General features: G+C 37.2%; 3 pseudogenes; 2 read left to right on the forward strand and 1 right to left on the reverse strand.

Annotated features, from left to right (window-relative positions):
- Nucleotides 1-1,835: 1,835 nt before the first annotated feature.
- On the forward strand, nt 1,836-3,343 carry LOC124962684 (zinc finger and BTB domain-containing protein 6-like; annotated as a pseudogene).
- A 7,024-nt stretch (nt 3,344-10,367) lies between these two features.
- LOC124963545 (dual specificity protein phosphatase 16-like) lies at nt 10,368-12,258 on the forward strand (annotated as a pseudogene).
- A 158-nt stretch (nt 12,259-12,416) lies between these two features.
- On the reverse strand, nt 12,417-22,119 carry LOC124963546 (GRIP and coiled-coil domain-containing protein 2-like; annotated as a pseudogene).
- Between the last annotated feature and the right edge of the window lie 833 nt (nt 22,120-22,952).

Below are 22,952 nucleotides of genomic sequence, written 5' to 3' on the forward strand. Positions count from 1 at the left end.
CTGTGTTTTGAATATGAATGGATGTTGTATTTTGTCAAATGCTTTTTCTGCATCTATTTAGGTAATCATGTGATCCTTGTCTGTAAGTCTATTGATGTGATGAATTATGCTTATTGATTTCCATATGTTGAATCAACCTTGCATCCCTAAGATGAACTCCACTTGATCATTGCACTTTATCTTTTGTGTGTGTGGTTCTGGGGATTGAACCCAGAGTCTTGTGTATGTAAGGCAAGTATGCTACCAACTGAGCTATATCCCTAGCCCACATACTATCTTTTAATATGTTTTATGTGCAATTTGTCAGCATTTTATTAAGAATTTTTGCATGCATGTTCATCAGGGATATTGGTTTGAAGTTTCTCTCTTGAAAAGTTTCTTTTCTTTGTCTGGTTTTGATATCAGGCTAGTACTAGCTTTATAGAATGAGTTTAAAAGAGTTTCATCCTTTTTCATTTCATGGAATAATTTGAGGAGTATTAGTGTTAGTTCTTCTTTGAAGGTCTTTTAGAACTTGGCTGAGAATCTGTCTGGTCCTGGGCTTTTCTTTAGTGGTAGACTTTTGATGATGTCTTCAATTTCATTGCTTGAAATTGATCTTTTTAAATTTTCTATGTCCTTCTGATTCAATTTGGATAGGTCATATGTCTCCAGAACTTTGTTGATGTCTGCAAGATTTACTATTTTATTAAGAGTATAAATTTTCAAACATTTCTGATTATCATTGTATTTCAGTAGTGTCTGTCATGATATTTTCTTTTTCATCACAAATTTTAGTAAATTATGTTTTCTCTCTTTTTTTGTTAGCTTGGCTAATGGTTTATCAATTTTATTTATTTTTTCAAAGAATCAACTTTTGGTTTCATTGAATTTTTTTGTTTCAATTTCATTGATTTCAGCTCTAATTTTAATTATTTTCTGTTGCCTGCTTTTTGTATTGATTTGTTGTTTTTGTAGGGCTTTGAAATGTAATACTAGGTCATTTATTTTGTGATTTTCTTTTTTTTTAATGAATGAGCTCAATACAATGAAATTTAGGTATAAATTTAACAACAAAATTCAAGACTTGTACACTGATAACTATAAAATATTGTCAAATTAAAGACCTACATAAACAGACATTATATGTCCATGGATTGGGAGATCAAGTACTGTTAAGATGGCAACACTCCCCAGATATATCCACAAATTCAACCCAAAGCCCTACCACAATCCAGTTTGCATTTTTGCAGAACTTAACATGCAGATCCTAAAATTCATATGGAAATGCAAAGAACTCTGAACAGTCAAAGCAATCTTGAAAAGGAAGAACCAAGTTCTTGCATTTCCAATTTCAAATCTTATTGTACTGTGGCAGTAAGCACGATAGTGTTGTACTGGGGTACAGAAAGATCAATAGAATTGGTGTCCATAGCAAAATCTTACATTTATGGTTAGTTGATTTTCGACAAAAATACCAAGACAATTCTGTAGGGAAAGAACAATATTCTCAATAAATGATGCTGGAACAATTGAATATCAACATGCAAAGAATGAAGTTAGACCCTCCTCTACCATAGACCTGAAATAGTTAGCAATCTACAAGTAAAACTAAAACTAAAGCTCTCAGAGGAGAACATGTGAATATATCTTTGTAAACTTTTATTAGATAATGGTGTCTTGAATTGATACAAAATGCACAGGAGGAAAAAAAGATAAGTTAGATTTTGTTGAAGATAAAAACATTTTTGTTGTAAATGATATCATCAAGAATGTAAAAAAATAAGTTCACCTTCCGGCCCAGGCCGCCGCTACCACAGAAGCCTCAAACCTGGTTTTCTGGATTGATTTTGACCATGGCTGCCAAGTCTGATGTTCTGCACTTCCATTTTGAAGAACAAGGAGATGTGGTCTTGCAGAAAATGAATCTCTTGAGGCAGCAAAATTTATTTTGTGATGTATCAATTTATATTAATGATACTGAGTTCCAGGGGCACAAGGCGATATTGGCTGCTTGTTCCACTTTCATGAGAGATCAGTTTTCACTCACACAATCAAAACATGTCAGAATCACCATTCTGCAAAGCACAGTGTTGCTCTCTTGCTACACTGGAGCACTTGAAGTAAAAAGGAAAGAGCTTTTGAAATACTTGACTGCTGCCATTACCTTCCGATGATTCACATGGTGGAAAAGTGCACAGAAGCTTTGTCAAAGTATCTCGAAATTGATCTAGCTATGAAAAACAACAACCAACACACTGACCTATGTCAGTCTTCTGATCCAGATGTTAAGAAAGAAGAAGAAAATTCTGATAAAGACAGTGAGATAATTGAAATTTCAGAAGATAGCCCCATAAACATAGATTTCCATGTTAAAGAAGATGAAAACAATGTGTTACAGGCCACAGTAGAGAGCTTGACATCTGAGAGAAAGGAAATGAAGTCACCAGAACTGTCCCCAGTAGATATAGGTTTTAAAGACAATGAAATTTGTATCCTCCATGCAGAATCTATCAGTACAGCTGGTGGAGAAAATGGGCAGTTTTCACAGTCTAGTACCTCATCAAAAGCAAGCATGTATTTCTCTGAAACAGCATTCATTGATCAATTCTACTGTGGAGAGCAGAGTAGAATCTGCTTTTTATTAGTTTTCATTATACATATTTTAGAATTATTAACTAGACTCTTAAATTTACTTAATACAGTTAAATTAATTTTGTGGCCAAAAAATTAAATGATTGGCATGAAGATATGAAAAAAATACTTATCTTTGAAATTCTGACTTTATCAAAGATAGTTGTTCTTCTCTTTTTAAACTGTCCTTAAGTTCCCTCCCTTTTTCTTTTTCTTTCTTACTTTTTTTTCTTTTTTTTTTTTTTTTTTTTTTTCCCTGGGAATCAAGGTCAGGGTTTTTTTTTGTGAAACTACTGATGAAAGTCATGGTACAGCAAATGAGACTCAGAACCTGGAGGAAAGTTACTCACTGAGGCACCAGTGTCCCCATGTCCTCGAGGGTTTCTTCATGTTGAAAACTATCTACGCCACCTTAAGATGCATAAACTGTTCTTGTGCTTACAATGTGGGAAAATGTGTTTACACAGAAGAAAAATCTTAACCGGCACGTACAGGGCACATGGGCATTTGGCTCTTTCAGTCTATGGTGTGCTTGAAGACCTTTACTGCTGAAAGCACTCTTCAGGACCACTTGCACATACACAGTGGGGATCGGCTATACAAATGCCATTATTGGGATATGGATTTCAAGCACAAATCTGCTCTCAAAATGCATTTAACCTCTGTTCATGGCAGAAGCAGTGGTGAAAAATTACCTAGGCCTGATCTTAAAAGGCAAAATCTACTATAATTGGAATCATGGACTTTCTTCATAAACTTTGTGTCATTCTCATAGACTTTAGAAACACAGTATTTGTAATGTTTTGTCATCCCTACCCCCTACCTTTCTAGGTTTTATTTTTTAGGTCTGCCTACACATGTTATTCTTTCTGAACTTTTCAAAGTTCCAGCAAATTGTGAGAGGCGTGATAAAGCTACAGGACTCTGCCTTATCTTGTACATTATATCTATGTTCCCGTGGTACACTTTGAGGAATAGTGTTCTACTCAAATATTCTTGATTCTGATGACAGAGGTATTTGCAAATTTTGATTTGTAGTCTCTAGATAATTGATTTAAGTGTTAAATCCAACTATATCATAACTTTAATGAATTAGAATGATGAGGAAATAAATTTTAGCATGCACTACTATTCATTCATTACTAGTCATTTTAAGAACAAGTACGACTAGGAAATTTTTTTCTTTTCTAACCAATGCTCCTGGATCTAAGCTAAACAAACACCAAAATACCTATTATTTTAAATTGTAAAGGAACACAATTCAGATTCACTTCGGAATACAATTCCCTTAGAAAATGTTAAATTACTTAAAATGCTTTCCTTTTTATTAGTTTTTATTATACATATTTTAGAATTATTAACTAGACTCTTAAATTTACTTAATACAGTTAAATTAATTTTGTGGCCAAAAAATTAAATGATTGGCATGAAGATATGAAAAAAATACTTATCTTTGAAATTCTGACTTTATCAAAGATAGTTATTCTTCTCTTTTTAAATTGTCCTTAAGTTCCCTCCCTTTTTCTTTTTCTTTCTTTCTTTTTTCTTTTTCTTTTTTTTTGTTTTTGGTTAATGTAAATTTTTTTTTCCTTTTTGGTGTATAGTTTTATGAATTTGAACACATAAGTTTGTGTACCACCACTGCCATTGGGATGTAGAACAGTTCCCTCACCTCCCTAGCCTCCTTCAAGCTGCCTCTTTGTGGTCAGTTCCTCCTAACTCTAACCCCGGCGGTAGTTCTTCATTACTATAACTTTGCCTTTTCTGGAATGTCATATAAATGGAATCCTAGTTTATTCCCTCTTGAGATTTTTTTTCCACCCAGCATATTGCCTTTGAGGTTAATTCATGCATATATCAATTTTCATTCCCATTTTCCATTTTGCCAATATGTTAGTTTTAGTTGTCACCAGATGAACAATTTAAATGTGAATAGCTGCTAGTGTTAGTTATTAGTTATAATATTTTAATTTCCTTGAATACTCTGTTAAACAAAAATATTACCCATCCCTAGAGTTTGATAGTTCCAGAAAAGCACCAAAGCAAAACCATATGATTACTTTAGTAGGAGTAATATTCTGAGTCACCTCTCTTAATATCCCTGCCTACATATAAAATGAAATTGTTTTCATTGTCATAACAAAGATCAAAATACATCACAGGGCAAATCACCTCCTCTAAAATGCAGGGCCTGCTTTTAGTAAAGAAGCATGACTGGATATATTTTAACTTTCAAACTTCTATCCTTTCTCTACTTACCTCAGTTTTATGTAGAATTTCTGCTGTACTTAACTTCTATTGATGCCCTTCTGTATTTTGAAACATAATATACTTTGTACCACTTATAAGAATTTTGTGAAGAATCATGTTGATTATTATAAATGTAAAATATTGTTCTTGTGATACTTTCATGGGGAAGATATTCTCCATAGATTTTTACTCTGGGGAGAGACTTTAAAGAATCTAGGTCTCATATTTGATGAGAAAACTGACTTTATAACCCAGGTCACTAATTAATGACATGGGCAGGTCACCTGTCCTTTCAACTTTTCTTAATTTTATGTGTAATAACTTTGGTCTTGACTTTTTGTAAGATCATTTTCAGGACTAAAGTTCTATGATATTATATTTCTTTTTGGGAACAGAAAAGTGGAAAGCAAGAGAGGAGTTTTGTGTCTATGAATGTTGGTATATAAGTATGCCATTGGAAACAGAATTTTTCTAAAGTAGTTTTTCTTCCATTGGATAATATAATAGTTCAGTGCTTAATTTTTTTCCCATTTGACTGAGTGGCCATTTATAGTTGTGAAAATATTTCCTTTTCAGGAATAGTTTGTGATTGAAGTACTTACTTTTCCTTACTAGGATGTAATTTTGAAGGGAAGCGCTAGGGGTAGGAGAAGAGGGTGAAATAAGTAAACTGATTTTTTTTAGGAATTGGTATCTACTATCTTAGCTGTTAGAGAAAAATTTGGTTGAAAATGGGTTTATGTGTGCTTTGTAAGATTGTTGTAAAATTTTTTGTGTGCACTTTGAGATTTTTGCTTCAGGGTGTTATGTAAAAGTGGTGGTTGTTATTCACATTATTTATCCCTGTTAAGTAGAACAGTGATGTTAAAACATTCCTAGGAGAGTATGTTTGCATGATGTGTCCTAAAAGTTGGGGGCAAATAGAATCATTTTTAATAGGTAGGGCAAAGTGAAGTGTAGAATGTATTCATTTAAATATTCACTTTTAGTTGTTTCTGTTTTGGGTAAGATAAAATTATGTGTTCAACCTTTTTATTTACTGCATTTATATATGTAAAAGACCTTGAAAGGTAGTTGTTACTTTGTTGTAAGAGAAAATCCTTGCCATTTTTTCCTTGGATGTAACTAGCTTTTTATGTTTACATAAGAAAGAATAAAGTAGAAGTGGGAATAGAAACAAACAAACAAACAAACAAACAAACAAATGAACAAAAAAGAATATAAAAAAAGGAACTAGGGTTGTAGCTCAGTGGTAGAGCACTTGCCTAGCATGTGTGAGGCACTGGGTCCAATCCTCAGTACCACATTAAAAAAATAAAAATATAAAATAAAGGTATTGTGTTTATCTGCAACTAAAATATTTTTAAAAAGAATGTAAAAACAGCTGGGTGTGGTGGTGCACACCTGTAATCTCAATGGCTTGGGAGGCTGAGGCAGGAGGATCACAAGTTCAAACCCAGACTCAGCAGCTTAGTGAGGACATAAGCAACTTAGCAAGACCTTTCTCAAAAATAATTTAAAAAACCATTGAGGATGTGGCTCAGTGGTTAGATACCCTTGGGTTCAATCCCCAGTATCCTCCCCCCAAAAATGCTGAACATCTTAAGTCATTAAGGAAATGGAAATCAAATTCACAGTGATTTTACATCTTTTATATTCACTTTACATCTACTAGGGTGGCTGTAGTGAAAGGACATCATTTTTGCTAAGGATGTAGAGAAAATGAAGTCTGGTACCTTATTGGTGAGATTGCAAAGTGGAATACTCTTTTTTTTTTTTTTTGCGCAGTGCTGGAGAGTGAACCCAGGGCCTTGTGCTTGCAAGGCAAGCACTTTACCAACTGAGCTATATCCCCAGCCCACAAAGTGGAATACTGAGTTTAGAAAAAGCAGTTTTGCGTTTGCTCATATAGTTGCCACAAGATCCAGCAATTCCACAGCTAGGTTTTTACCCAAGAAAACTGAAAACATAAAAATTTGTGTGCAAATTTTTGTAGAAGCAATTTTTTTTTCTTTTTTTGCAGTACTGGGGATCAAACTCAGGGCCTTGCGAGGCAAGCACTCTGCCAGCTGAGCTATCTCCCCAGCCCTGTAGAAGCAATTTTGATAGTAGTCCTAAGTTTAAAACATCTAAATGTTCATATAGTAATGAAGAGGTAAAATCTGGTATGCTATGGTATATCATGCAGTAGAATTTTATTTAAAAAGGAAAAGACATGAAGTATTGGTACATACTTCAACAGGGATGAACCCTGAAAACATTAGCCAAGTGGGAGAAGTAAGTCACAAAAAAACTACATATTATGTGATTTCATTTATATGGGAAGCCCAGAATTGATAAATCTAGACAGAAATTAGATTAGTGATTGCCAAGGGGTGGAGTATGGTGATTGCCAATGGATACAGAGTTTCTTTTTGGAATAATGAAAATTTCTGAATTTAGTTTGTGTATTTCACAACTCTGTGAATATATTGAAACAAAGGAATTTATACTTTAAGCCAATGAATATTATGGGATATAAATCATATCTTAATAGGTTTAAAAAACAAAACACACATACAAAAAAGATGCATGCTTAAGGTGTAGGTTGGAAAAGAACCTATAAAATGAAAATGTTTGTGCCAGATTTAAGGAAAAAAAATCAACTCATTGTCACCCCTATGTCATATATTCTCCCAATTTTGTCCTTTCCATAACTTGTAATATACATAAATTTCAAATATAAATATTTCATCATGTTTTGGAAAGAATTATTTTTAAACATAAATATTATTATTATTTATTATTATTATTGTTAATTGAACTCAAGGGTGCTCTTCCACTGAATTATTCTCTGCCCCTTTTATTTTTTAATTTGAGACAGGGTCTTCCTATTTGCTGAAGCTGGCCTCAAACTTGCAATCCTCCTGCCTTAGCATTGACTCATAAATCCCTGCTGAGTTGCTGGGATTACAGATGTGTGCCATTGAGCCTGGCTAAACATGAATACAATATTATTAAAACTGAATATTAAAACTATTTCCTTAATATCAAATATTTTATTAATATTCACATTTTTAAAATTTTTTTTTATTTGTTGAAGACTTTTATTTTATTTACTTATACACAGTACTTAGGATTGAACCCAGTGTCTCATACATACTAGATAAGTGCTTATTGGACTCCAGCCCCAGCCTCAATATTCACATTTTCAATTACCCTTTTCCCAAGGAGAATTCCCATTTGGTGTGCTACTCCTTCCTCTTCTACCAGTGCTTGCTGCTCTCCAGACCTGCACTCTCATCCTGGGATTCTTCTTCCCCATTCTTCTTGGTTGAATTTCTTTCTCTTTTCTTGTTTCTTTGTTTTTCAGCAAATTCTCTTTAACAGGTTCCTAAAAAAGTGTGTATGGTGAGAATTTTTTTTTTAGTGCTTAAGGATCTGAAAATGCTTTTCTCCTCTCAATTAATTGAAAGTTTGTTGCTTACAGAATTTCAGGTTGCAAATTCCTCCACACTCTTCTGGTGAACAGTGTTGCTATTGGGAGCAGTGAATGAATTATTGTCCTTTAGCTGTCCAGTGACAGAGGCGACACTCCTCCTGGCCACTTTTGGCATGAAGGTGTCAATTTGAGACTGCCCAGCTGCTGTGGTGATGCCCTTTCTAAAGGAGGTTCTGTGCCAGCCACAAAATTATCAGTTCCAACCTTGGATTCAAATGCCAGCTGCGCGAGAGTAGAGAATTCTGGGTGCAAGCCGATAGTTTTAATTGGTGTGTTTATACCCTCCACTTCAGTTCTGTTTATCTTGAAGAAACTTTTTCACAATAAATCCTTTTGATGTTTAAACCTATATATTGAATGTGCTGAGCTTGCTGTGTGTCACTACCTCCCTACCAAGGAGACCCACCGAGATCCAGTTTTTTGTGTCTGTTTGACTTTTCTCCAGTCCCTCATTGCCTGGTCCCAGAACTTGAATTAACAGTCGTACAGGACGCAGCAGTGGCTATTGAAGATCTGATTCTTATTTATTTATTTATTTTTGACTGGTTAGTGCAGGCTGGACCTGAACTCCTGGGTACAAGCAATCCTTCCTGCAGGAAGCCATCCTTATTTAGCAGAATCAGATGAGGCTGAGCCATGGGACACAGAGGCCTGGCTTCTAGGTACTGCTGGGAAGCATGTGGCACTGCATCTCCTCCTGGAATATTCCTCCTAAGAAAATGACTCCCCTAACTCCACCCTATCCTGTCCATCACAGAAGAAGCTCCTCCTAGTCCTTGCTCCCTTTACCTGTATATTATGAATGAAGGAGATTTGGGCAAGTTGTTGTTGTAAGAGGCCAGAGCTGGTATGACCAGATCTGTCATGCCCTTGCTCATTTAAAAAGAACATTGGCTCTTGTGTGTTTATTGAGTAGGTAAGTTTTTGGGTAATTGATTGATAAACAGCCAACATCCTCCTTGGGCAGTTAACCCTTTTCTCATCCATGTGGGATATGGCAGAGAAGGACTCCAATACCTCCCACCTCAGCCTCCTGAGAAGCAGGGACCACAGGCATGTGCCACCATTGTGGTAGGGACTTTCTCAAAAACAAACATGGCACCTTCAGTATTGATGTGCACATTCCACAATGCTGTTGTAACATTGTTGCAACTCCATACTATAGAAATAGAATGCCCAATCAGAATATCTACTGCTTTACACTGAAGATAAAGAACTGGCAAGTAAGAGAGGAACTAACAAGAGGTATATAAGACAACTGCCACCTGCATTCAGTGCTCATCTTTGGATCAGTTTCCCGACCAGCGACTCTTTCTCTTTGCTCCCAACCCCCCGCACCCCACCCCACACCTTTCCCCTCTTTCTGTGTATCACTGTTTGGGGAACTTTAATCAAATTTTAACGATTATTCTCACCTCTCCCTCCTGCCTCTGCTTTCTCTACATGGCTGGCCCCCACCATTACTTCCCCAAGTTCTTTACCAATTTTGAGACATTTGTTTTTGGAAGTCTTGATTTGGGGGTGGGTGGAAGAGAAAGAGTGAAGAAAAGTTGCAAACATCTCCTCTTCCTAAACCTCCCACCAAGGGCCCAGAGAGGAGACACTTTGACAACTTTTGATTCCCTCAGAGGGAGTTGGGGGGGTCGGCAGCCCCAGAAGTTGTGAGTCCAGTGCAAAACTGTTGGAGCGAGGGAGCAAAGGTACAGAATGATGTAATGCGCTGGCTGCCCCAAAGCGTCCTTTGCTGTGGAATGGTTATCCCAGTCATCTCTCTATGAAGCGAATGTGAGGTACTGCTTCGTGGAAGGAGTCCTTTGCAAGAGCACCTCAATGGAAAAGAGAAAGAGACATTCAGATGGAGGGCTTCTGCTGGAAATGGGTTTAACTCTCCTTTCGCCAGTCACCACCATCCTGACCGCGTACATTTTTAGTACAGTGGAGAGACTGAGCCTTTGAGCACACCACCATTTCATCATCGTGGCAAATTCAAGAAGGAGGTAGAAAAAGAGGATTTATTGTTGTCATGGCCCATGAGTTGATTGAAACTCAAATTGTTACTGAGAGTTTGGTGGCTCTGCTGGAAAGTGGAATGGAAAAAGTGCTACTAACTGATAGCTGGCCATTTGTGGAACACAATACATCCCACATTTTGGAAGCCATTAATATCAACTGCTCCAAGTTTATGAAGCAAATGTTGCAACAGGACCAAGTGTTAATTACAGAACTTACCCAGCATTCAGCACAACATAAGGTTGACATTGATTGCAGTCAGAAGGTGGTGGTTTATGATCAGAGTTCCCAGCTGCTGCTTCTCTATCATCAGACTGCTTTGTCACTGAAACTCTGGGTAAACTGGAGAAGAGCTTCACCTCTGTTTACCTGCTTGCAGGTGGGTTTGCTCAGTTGTCTCCTTGTTTCCCTGGCCTCTGTGAAGGAAAATCCACTCTCGTCCCTACCTGCATTTCTCAGCCTTGCTTGCCTGTTGCCAACATTGGGCCAACCCAAATTCTCCCCAATCTTTATCTTGGCTGCTAGCGAGCTGTTCTCAGCAAGGAGCTGATGCAACAGAACAGGATAGGTTACGTGTTGAATGCCAGCCATACCTGTCCAAAGTCTGACTTTATCCCCGAATCTCATTTCCTGAGTGTCTGTCAATGATAGGTTCTGTGAGAAAATTTTGCCATGGTTGGACAAATCAGTGAATTTCATTGAGAAAGCAAAAGCCTCCAATAGATGTGTCCTGGTGCACTGTTCAGCAGGGATCGCTCTGCCACCATCGCTATCACCTACATCATGAAGAGGACGGGCCTGTCTTTAGACGAGGCTTACAGAATGTGAAATGTCCTGAGAAATGACCATGATGACATTGATGGGTTAATACTGGAATATTGAAGCTGATTTGTGAAAGAAAAAAGACCTACTATATCTCCAAACTTCAATTTTCTGGGCCAACTCCTCAACTAAGAAAAGAAGATTAAGAACCAGACTAGAGCATCAGGGCCAAAGAGCAAACTCAAGCTGCTGCACCTGGAGAAGCCAAATGAACCTGTCCCTGCAGTCTCAGAGGGTGGACAGAAAAGCAAGATGCCCCTCAGTCCACCCTGCGCTGACTGTGCTACCTCAGAGGCAGCATGGCAAAGGCCTGTGCATCCTGCCAGTGCGTCCAGCATACAGCCATCACCGTTAGAGGACAGTCCACTGGTACAGTGCTCAGTGGGCTCCACCTGTCCTCTGACAAGCTAGAAGACAGCAATAAGCTCAAGCATTCCTTCTCTCTGGCTATCAAATCAGTTTCATATCCAGCCAGCATGGCGGCATCCTTACATGGTTTCTCCTCATCAGAAGATGCTTTGGAATACTACACACCTTCAGCTACTCTGGATGGGACCAGCAAACTATGCCAGTTCTCCCCAGTTCAGGAAGTGTCAGAGCAGACTCCAGAAACCAGCCCAGATAAGGAGGAAACCCACATCCCTAAGAAGCCCTAGAACACCAGTCCTTCAGAGAGCCAGAGCAAGCAATGACACTCAGTAAAAACCAGCAACAGTGGCACCCAAAGGTCCTTCTTACCATCACTGCATCGAAGTGGGAGTGTGGAGGACAATTACCATACCAACTTTCTCTTTGGCCTTTCCACCAGCCAGCAGCATCTCACCAAGTCTGCTGCTGGGCTGGGCCTCAAGGGCTGGCACCCAGATATCCTGGCTCCCCAGACCTCTACCCCATTCTTGACCCATAGTTGGTATTTTACTACAGAGTCCTCTCACTTTTACTCTGCTTCAGTCATCTAAGGAGGAAATGCCAGTTTTTCTGCCTACAGCTGTAGCCAGTTGCCCACTTGCAGCGACCAAGTCTATTCTGTGGGCTGGTTCTCTTCAGCATGGAATCACAGGGGAACCCCTGGAGTCTACTAGGATGACACAGAATGGTGATTTTTAAAGAGTTAAAATAGGCTTCTGTGTGAGAAATGCTGGAAATTAATTTAGGACATTTGTAAAGTTAGGAGGAAAGACTGTATAAATGTTTAATATGAATATAGTGTTGTTTTGGAGTAAGGCAAGCTATTGAATGGTTAAATTGTGCGTTTCTCATTTTGATGGGTCTTGAATGTTAATATGATGAAATAAAATCAAAACTGGTTAGAAAAAAAAAAAAAAAAGGATCCTCGGGGCCAGTGCCAACGCCAACGAACCCTGCTTCCTGCTGGACGCCCAGTGCCGTCCTCTGTGCAAGAGCATCGAGCGCCAGGCCTGGCTTGATGTGATTTATTCATATAAGTTACCTCATCTTTTAAGATACTATGTTGAGATTCAAGTTCTTTTAAGGACTCTTCTAATTGTTTTACTTTTTCATTTACTACTTGTTCTACTAAAGTATCTTCTTGTAAAAGCATAGAACACATTTGATTGTCTTGGTTTGCATTTGAGGTGGCCTTCTCTAAGTTTTCCAATTCACATTCACATTCCTCTTGACTATTTTTCTCACTTGCCTCACATTGTTTTACCAAGTCTTCATTTAGTTTATTTAACTTATTTATTTCTACTTTATGTTCTTTAGCAGATGTTTCAATTTGGCACATCAGTTCTCTCACTTCTTCTTTGTGTGTAGCTTTCAACAGCAAAAGTTCTTCTTGTAAACTATTAATATCTTTTTGGTAATGCTGAGAATTTTCTTCAATGACTTTTTGGAAATGAGTAATCTCTTGCTTCTTTTCATCAGTGGTAGCTTCCAACTGCTTCTGCAGATATGAAATTTGCTCCTCAAAGTCTGACTTAATTTTCTGAATCTCTTCTTGTAATATTTTAACAGTATTTTCAGAGTCACTGTTAATTTGAGCTGTTCTGAGAGCTCTAATTGTTTGTTCATTGCTTCTTCCAGTTTCTTTGTAAGCCAGCTTTATCTTCACCATGTCTGGAATGTACTACCATCAATTCATTTTTCAAATCTTCAATTTCTTTCACATAGTTTTGATGTGATTGTTCTAACTCCTTGTGCAAATCTTCCATCTTAGTTACAGAATCCTATTATGAAAATAAACACAAATAAAGCAAATAAGACAAAAGAAACTTCTGCCCTCAAGAAAGATACTGACACTGGTTAATAGAGCAAAGTAAATGAAGAGAAATATGATACTGCGATTCCAAGAATTTTCTTTAGGCTCTATCTACATTAAGTAGAACAACACAGATCAGCAATATTAAAACTATTAAAGTAGTATCTAACAACTAGTAAATCTCTGAATTTAATTTTCTTTTAAAAGGTGACAAATAATATAAGTTGAATAAGGTATAGAATTTCAACTCCTGAGTAGATTAATACAAGACTTTTTGGAGAAAATAAGCCCAGAGCTAACAGGCAAGAAAGTGAAAATATGATACTAAAAATACTGGAACTGAATACATAACAGTATTTAGAGTTGTATGAAAAATTAACTTATTTTCACTTTTATGAAAGAATGACATTATAAGTGTTAAGGAAGATTAAACAATATAGCAAGTAAATGTTAGCTCTGGTTTTGTACAACTGAGTGACGGCACTTAATTATTTTTATCTTAATTATTGTTCCTTTCTTCACAAAATATTAAAACTGGATTAATTTGTTTTTTCCTTTTCCTTTTTTTTTTTTTTGTATCAGGGATTGAACCCAGGGGCACTTAACCAATGAGCAACACCCCCAGTCATTTTTTATTTTGAGAAAGGGTCTCCCTAAGTTGCTTAGGGCCTTGCTAAATTGCTGAGGCTGGCTTTGAACTTTCGATCCTCCTGCCTCAGGCTCTTGAATGGCTGGGATTACAGGCATATGCCACCAAATCTAGCAATCAGATGCTTTTAAAGGGCTTAGTTAGCTAAAAAATTCATGACTGTACTGTGTAAGTTTATAAAAAATAAAAGAACATTAAATATTGTCTTACCTCAACCTCTTGTTTCATTTTGATATTTTCTTTCTTCAGAGAAAGACACTGTTGTTCAGTCTCTGCTTTATCCAGAAGAATAGTATCAAGACGTTCAGTCAATGCCTGTTTTGGAATAGGAAGATTTGTTTGCCTTAGGTTAAAAAAATGGTGTACTAGGCTGTCTTGCCTAGCATATGTGAGGCACTGAGTTTTGATCCTTAGCACCACATAAAAATAAATAAGTAAAATAAAGGTATTGTGTCCATCTGTAATTAAAATAAATAAATAAATAAATAAAGAAGTTAAAAAAATGATAGACTGACTACAGGCATAGTTATGTCATCTTTTCCAATCCGTGTTAAAAGGAAAAATAAAAGATTCCAAAAGGCATATACAAAAGAACAAAGATAAAAGGGGAAAAGACGTAAGAATATGAATTTCCAAAAATTTAACACACTCAAAGTGAAGGAGAATTAACTGAATTAGAAAGAAAAAAAAAAAAGCTATAACATCAAGCAAGCACATAGGAGAAACTGGTCCTAGGTTCAATCTCCAGAATGTCAAAAAGAAAAATAAACAGAAAAACCACCACCACAACAAAACACCCCAAAACAACCAATTGAAGATAATATGTAATGTTAAAGTTAAGCGTAACATGTAGGGCTCAAAAATTGGGAATTGGTCAACAATCTGAATAAGGAAGAGCCAGAATAATAGGCAATAAATAACCAATGTTTCTCCTTCCTCAGAAACATGTTTATTCTCAGTGGAAAATGAGTGGGAGAGGAAGTTAATGAAATGGAAAACAGATCAAGAAGGAAAAGTTAGTTGAGAAAAGCTAACAAAATAGATAACCTTTGGTAAGATTGATCAAGATAAGACAGAAGTCACAAACAATATTATAAATGAAATCAGAGTTTAAAAAGTTAAACAGAATATTATGAACAATTAATTATTGGTCAATATTATTGAAAGCTCAAGTGAAATGAATAAAAGTTCCTAGAAAAATACAGCATTACTGGCTTAAGAAAAAAATATTAAGAGGCATAATAGTGTAATTATTTCAAAATCAAATGAGCAGTTAAAAACTGTCCACTAAAGAAAACAGGAGATGTGGGGGTTGTAGCTTAGTCACAGAGTACTTGCCTGTACAAGGCTTTAGGTTTAATCCCTAGCACTATAAAAACAAGGAGAGATAGAGAAAGAGAGAGAGAGAGAGAGAGAGAGAGAGACAGACAGACAGAATTAGAGAGAGAGAGAGAAGAATATAAGAGGAACAGATGGCTTTATAGGTGAATTTTTATCAAATTTTCAAAAAACAGATTATCCCAGGGCTGGGGATGTGGCTCAGTGGTAAGAGTGCTTTCTTAGCATGTGTGAGATCATGAGTTTGATTCCCAGTACTGGGGAAAAAAAAAAAAAAAAAAAAATCAAATAGATTATCCCAATTTCATGAGTTTGTCCAGACAAAATAAAAAGAACAATTTCTAAGATATTCCATAAAATCAGTATAACTTGAAACTAGTATCAAATACTTTACAAAAAGGAATAATCAAAGACCCATTTTTGCCACAAATCTGGATACAAAAATCCCAAATATCACTTAAGTTCCCTAGTATTTCTAATCAAGATTTTATGTACTTGGATGGGTTGAAATAGGAGGATCATTTGAGTCAGGAGTTTGAAGCCAGCCTGGGAAATTTAGCAAAAATACCCCAAACAAAGCAAAACCAAAACTTGCATTGAAGATCCTAGCCAGGAAAATAAAGCTTATGAAGGATACGATCAAAAAAGAAAGCTGGAGACTGCAGGAAAGCTCAGTGGTAGAGTGTGTGCTTGATGTATACATGTGGCCCTAGACTCAGTCTCCAGCATCAAAAAAAAAAAAAAAAGTTTTGCAGATGATATGAGCACTTACACAAAAAATCTAGAAGAATCTACAGGTAATCAGGAACAATAGGGAGTTTCACAAAATAGCCACATATAAGACTAATATACAAAGTTTGTTCCATTTTGGATACCAGAAGCAAATAATTAGAAAACAATGTTAAAAAGATATCACTTATGGTGGTAACAAAGCACATAGAGTTGAGGAATAACTTTACCAAAAGATATATAAAGAACTTCCACTGGGAAAATTATAAAACTTTATAGATTACATGCAATTCCAATCAATCACAATGGAGTTTTTCATAGCATGTGACATTATGATCTAAATGTATATGGGAAAGTAAAAGATCGGGTATAGTCAGGATATGGGCTGGGGTTGTAGCTCAGTTGTAGAGCGCTTACCTAGTATGTGTGAGGCACTGGGTTCAATTCTCAGCACCGCACATAAATAAATAAAATAAAGGTTCACTGAAACTAAAAAAAAAAAAAAAAAAAAAAAATTAATAAAAAGGAATAGTCAGGGGCTGAGGTTGTGGCTCAGTGGCAGAGCACTTGCCTGGCATGTGCGAAACCCTGGGTTCAATCCTCAGCACCACATAGAAGTAAATAAATAAAATAAAAGATCCACTGACAACTAAAAAATAAATTGTACAAATCAATAAAAAGAGACCATTGGTCCATTAAAAAAATGGATGTTGGATTAAAAAAATAAGTGATTCTAATCAGGACTATCATGACCTTTCATTCTATACTTATTTAATTGGCAAAAATAAAATGTAGGAAGAGGATATGGACCTATAGCACCCTGGGTATATTGCTGGTGGAAGTTATTCCAAATACTTTATAAAGTTGTTTGACATAATCTCCTAAAGCTGAACGTTCTTGAAACTTTTTATGTGGTAATTTCACCCATTTACCTATGAGAATCCTTTTCATATTCATAAAGAAGATATATACAATAAAGTTCATAGCACAATACTACACTGCATGAACCTGGGCAAAACTCCAATGCCAATCAACAGTGTAGTCCGTGAATGAACTGTGTTACATTAATACAATGCAACAATCTATAGCATTCACAGTGATGTTCAATTATACGGACGAGCTTTATGAAAATAATTATAAGTGGAAAAAAAGTCCTAATACATCAAAAACAATATGACACCCTTTTAAAGACATTAAAAACTAAAATGTATGAAATAAAGCTTTTTACAAGGAAAAAAATGATGAATATAGGATTTAGATAATAGTTACCTTGGATATGGGAAACTAGGGGGTTGGCATAGGAATAGGAGGGGACTACATAGGAAGGAAGATGTACATTATGTTCAAGATCCTAGATTTATTTTGGTTCACAAGTGATTAAAAACACTTCAACTTGAAGGAAACAGAAAATGCAAAAGCTTTAAGAGACCATGAATTTATTTCCTCAGAATGACAGAACATATTGAATTTTTAAATAAGATGTATGAATATTCAGATGTCAAGAATGAGCTCTTCAAAATTAAACATTCAAATCCCAAAATAGAAATTTCAATATAATTGTGGAAAAATTAAAAGTCAATGACATTTCTGACAAAATGGAAAACTGGAATGAAAATATAATTCTAGATTCCAAAAAGTTCTGTGGCACATTCTGTAGACTATCTCATTCAACTTCTATGATCAACTGTTTTTTCCTTACCTGTCTATAGACACTATAAAAGTTAAAACCTCAAGCCCCAGGTCTCCAGAGTTGATAAGATAAAGATGCAGGAGCACAGAGATGAAGGAATTTGTTCTGATGACACCACTGGGAGACTAAACCAACTCTAGGACTGCCTCCCTCTGAGCTCCTTATTTGAAACAATATTAGTTAAAAACAGACAAACAAAAAACAGCCTGTGCTGTTTAAGGAAACAAAAACAGATACAGAAAAATTTAGAAGTTCTATATCAAGTTATAGCTATCAATCAAATATGAGAGTAGAATAAAGGCACTTTTAAGTATAAGACAATACAAAAATGTACACCCCATGCATTCAAACTTAGGAAGCTATAGAAGGATGTGACCTACCAAAATAAGATGGTTAACTGAGAAAATGAATGATGAGAGACCCTAGCAAACAGGGGCCTGATGGAGGAAAGCAGTGTAGAAGTTCAGAGGATAAACAGTTCCAGGAAAAATTTGTAGCGGACCTAGAAAACAAGCAGACCAAACAAGCACATAAAGACAGAAGGCAGGAGAGAGCCATGCAAATGGAGAGAAAGCAGAAACACTGGAGTGATAAAATGAAGTAGCTACAAGTCTCCTGTGACTGATACACACGGAAGATACAGGAACTAGGAGAATTAAAGCATAAGCCAAAAAGCATAAAGCCCAGTGGTGCTGCTGACCTACCCAGAGGAGGGGATTTGGAAATGCTGCACTTAAGAAGGACAAGTAAAATATGTGAGGAATTTTTCCCCAGGGAGCTAGATCTAAACTGTCAGATGTGGGTCAGTGTCAACAACTACTGATGTAGTTCCACATACAGATTACATACATCTTCAGAACAATGAAGTTGTGAGCATGGCCAGGTTTTTTGAGAGGGCAGGAAGAATGGAGCAAAGACTGAGGTAAAATTGAGAAGTATGTGGTAACAAGAGGAGAGAAAATATTCATTTCAGATAGAAAAAGATCTAGAGGTCATTAGCCTTATTGGTGGTGTTTTTTTTTTTTTTTAAATAGTTAACTAGAGTGGAAAAACTTAAACAAGTCCAGAGAGGAAGTGGTAGACAGAATGCCAGTCTCTATGGAACTGACAGCCCTCAAGGACATTATATTTATCATATGACATTTCCTCTCAGTAAATAAAAAAATGGAAGCAATATTCACAATTCTTTCATTACCTTAATAATATCATCAGTTCCTCCATCAACAGGTTTGATTTGAATTCTTCAATTTCTTTTTCCAATTCTAAATAAGTTAAAAACATTTCCTTCAGAAAATAATCACTAAACTGATAACTACATTCTTTAAAAAAAAAAACAAAAAAACAAAAACTCCAAAACCTATAAATTTAAATATATTTAAGAAGCAGACACTGAGGAATATTGACTCACATAATAACATCACCTTTTCTTTTCCTTTAATATGGATAACTTAAGATAAAAAAGTAGAGAAAATAGTATGATTAACCTTTATGTACCCATCATCCTGCTTTAGTGATTATCACACAATTTTGTTTCCTTCCTAATAGTACTCACTTCCTTCTTCCCCTCTTACCTATTGTTGTTGTTACTATTATTATTATTATAAAATTTGAGACAGGGTCTCACTATGTTGCCCAGGTTGGTCTCAAACTCCTGTGTTCAAGTGATTCTCCCTTGTGAGCCTCCAGAGTAGCTGGGACTACAGGCATGCACCACTGTGCCTGGCCATCCTGATAATTTTGAAACAAATCCTAGACATCATATTATTTCAGTTGTAAATACTTCTTACTGTATAATCTTAAAGCAACAACTAACCTCATATTAAGCAAAAATGTTAACCTGAATATTTCATCAAGCCTAGCTCTAAAGCCTAGAACATCGCTCCAAATAAACTACTCTCTTAATTACAAGCAGATTCAAATTCTAAAGCATAATTTGACCTTTTCTAATAGAAAATAAGTCTTGGCTTTTAGACTGGGAAGTTAACATTTCTAAATCATCTGAAATTCAAGACCTCACCTTCTTATACTTATAAAGAGTATTAGCATTAACTTCCTTTTGGAATAAAAAGAAAACAGAATAGAAAATCAACCAATCCCAGTAAATGTATACACTTCAGATTCCCAGGAATGGCAATCTTTTATTACTTTACTTAAGGAAACTGATTGTGTCTTTAGGTTTACCACTTTGTATCTCTAACATTTCAACTGACTCTTTAGAAAACACTTAACTCAGAAGAATCTATAATCCACATGAAGAAAAAAAATTCTTAACTTTACAAAATTTTAAAAATAGTACTCCCTAACTTTAACAATTCAAAGGTTACTGTAATTCAGACATGGAAATATTCAGAAACCCAATAACAAAACAACAACAACAAAAAACAACACAATAGAGGTAAGTGTTGTTAAGTAGTGATATTCTTACAACAGTGACTAAGATACATTTGGAATCATGGAAAATAAAAACAGGCCAATGTAGTATTTTAAAAACTATCATTTTTTTCGTGTGTGTGTGTGTGTGTGTGTGTGTATATATATATATATATATACACATATATACACATTTTAAATATTTATTTGTTTTAATTAGTTATACATGACAATAGAATGTACTTTGATAACATTTTTAACCAAGATAAATATTTTCAACCTAATACCTGTACATCTTGACTTAGCTTTCTGTAATAGCATCATTTGCTTCTTGGCAAACTTGATGAGATCTTCCTTGGGCAATGTTTCCAGCTGAAAGATGTAACCAACTTGTTATCACTTACATTTCCAGTATGTCACAAAAAAGAAACATATTGTCTGCTTAAAAATAAAAACATTCTACTGCATGTTTAACCTTTAAGCCAACCAAACACCATACTTTGTTCCATATATTTTAAATTAGCAAATGCAACTTCAACTCAAGAATCATTAGTTATTAGCAGGAAAAGCACATAACCTCTTAGACTTTTGTGACAGAAGGTCACTTTTCTAGGTTTTGATTTCTTAAATTGTACAATTAAGGGTTGGAACTACTACTAGTGCAAAAGGTCACTTTTCTAGGTTTTGATTTCTCAAATTGTACAATTAGGGGTTGGAACTAATACTACTTAAAATTCCTTAAAGAGTTGAAAAAGTCTATGCCAAGCCGAAAGAAGTCTGGTCACATGAAAATTTATAATTACAGCAACAAGATGCATCAGGAAACTTCAGCTTTAACTAAAAATATTAGGTTTTTACCACTTTTGAAAATTACTTAACCCCTGTGGATTCAGTTTTCTCATCTGTAAAACAAGAATAACAACAGTACTATCTCATGGGTACCATGAAGCTTAAATAAAGAAACCCAGTGCTTAGGCAAGGGCCTGAAACTTGGCGTGCAAACAATAAATCTTGGCAAAAAACCACTATCATTTGAAATCACTGAATGTTAAATATTATACGGGACCATAAAAATGAGCTAATTCAACTCTCTTTTCACAACGTAGGAACCAGAGCCCCTTGTTTCCTACCCTAAGTCACTGCTTTTTCCACTGAACCACTATAGAAATCTTCATAAATCAGACTGCTTTATTTAATGTCTGAAAAATTGCAGGCTCTCTTAGCAGTGCACACCAGGAGCAGGAAGTAAACAAGGACGGGTTTCTGCATCAGGAAATTAAAGTTAGGGGGAGAAGGGGAGGAAAGAGAGAAGCAGAAAATAGATGGGTGAATGTCAATTAAGACTGAAATCCCTTGAAGGTTCTTTCTTTTAAATAGGCCGCCCTCTCCCCACGTCCAAGTTTTTCTAGTTCATCACACTTCCACTCTTGAGGGAGCCTGCAGGTCAAGCATTCTCTTCACCTTAGACTTCCCGGTCCCGGGGGTGGCTGGGGAGGCCACCCCATCTTGAACAGGATCCTACAAAATAAAATCAAACCCAGGTGTCAAAAGGACTCTTGCTAACCCCAGGCGTAACGCGTGGACCCCACAGGTCGGGAACCCGGGCGCGAGGAGCAGCCCTCGGGGACGGGAAGAGCGGGGCGCTGGGGCGGTCGCCGCGGTAGGGAACCGCACACGGCGGGCTCTCAGGGACAGGCAGCCCGGGACAGTCTGCGAAGGCGGCGGCGCGGGACGCGAGGTTCGGAACCCAGGCGGCTGCAGAGCCCTCCCGGGGTCCCACCCTCGTCCCCAGTCACGGTGCGGAGGCTGGGCGCCGAGAGGATGGACCCTGCCAGGCAGCCCCGGGCGTGTTACCTCCATCGCCGTCACACCGCCGCGGACCCGCACCACAGCCACCGCCGCAGGGCTTCCGACTGCGGCCGCCTCTGACGTCGCCTCGACTGCGGGTCAAAGGTTGCGCTCTTTGGGGCGGCCCCGCCTCCTGCGTCTCCATGGCGACAGCTCTTGGGTGCTTCCGCTTCCGCCTCTCAGGCGGGGAGGCTGTTCGCGCCGCTCCCCGGCCTGGCCTGGGGCCAGCTTCGCCCATGAAACCTAAGTGCCGTCGGGTGCGCGCTCCACCCGCCGCCGCCGGCCCTGGGCCCGCGGGTCTCGAACTCGGTGCGTTGGAGTCCTGTGACTCCCTTATATTGGGGATGGGGTCGTGCGCGGGAAGATTACCAGAAGGAAGCCGAGGACCCCCGCTTCCCAGGCTAAGATTTGCTGTGGAGTCACCAGAGCTGCTGCTGTGCCCTGACGGGCCCTTCGGTACCCCTAGGAGCCTGCCTGCTTCCCTGCTGAAGAATTTGCTGTCACCTGACCTTCCACTGTTGTTTCCCATACATTCCCTTTAACTAAGGTCACCTGGAAAGAGAACTCAGTTCCCTGTAGTTTGAAATGACCCAAAGGATGCAAAGAGGCAGCACACGGTGTGGATCAAGTAAATGGTAGCTGATTCTTTTAGGTAAAGAAGTGGCAACTAAAAGAGGATGACTACCGGAGACCTTGGGGTGCCTTAACTTCTACTCTTCCTCTTCTACGGTGTGTAGAACACCCGTACTGTTTGGTTGGTTCAGGGATAACAGGTATTCTTAAGGTGTACAGGCGGTGAGGTTCGGGGCTTCTGTTTAATATTTGGACTTGGTGATAATTATTTTTTCCTTTCAATGTGATTGAAAAAACATACATCTCTGATTCCTGCTAGCAGATTTGCCACTACAGGACTAGTCAGCCTGAAGACAAA

This window comes from Sciurus carolinensis, chromosome 13, assembly GCF_902686445.1.
Source record: "Sciurus carolinensis chromosome 13, mSciCar1.2, whole genome shotgun sequence".
NCBI classification, from domain to species: Eukaryota; Metazoa; Chordata; class Mammalia; order Rodentia; family Sciuridae; genus Sciurus; species Sciurus carolinensis.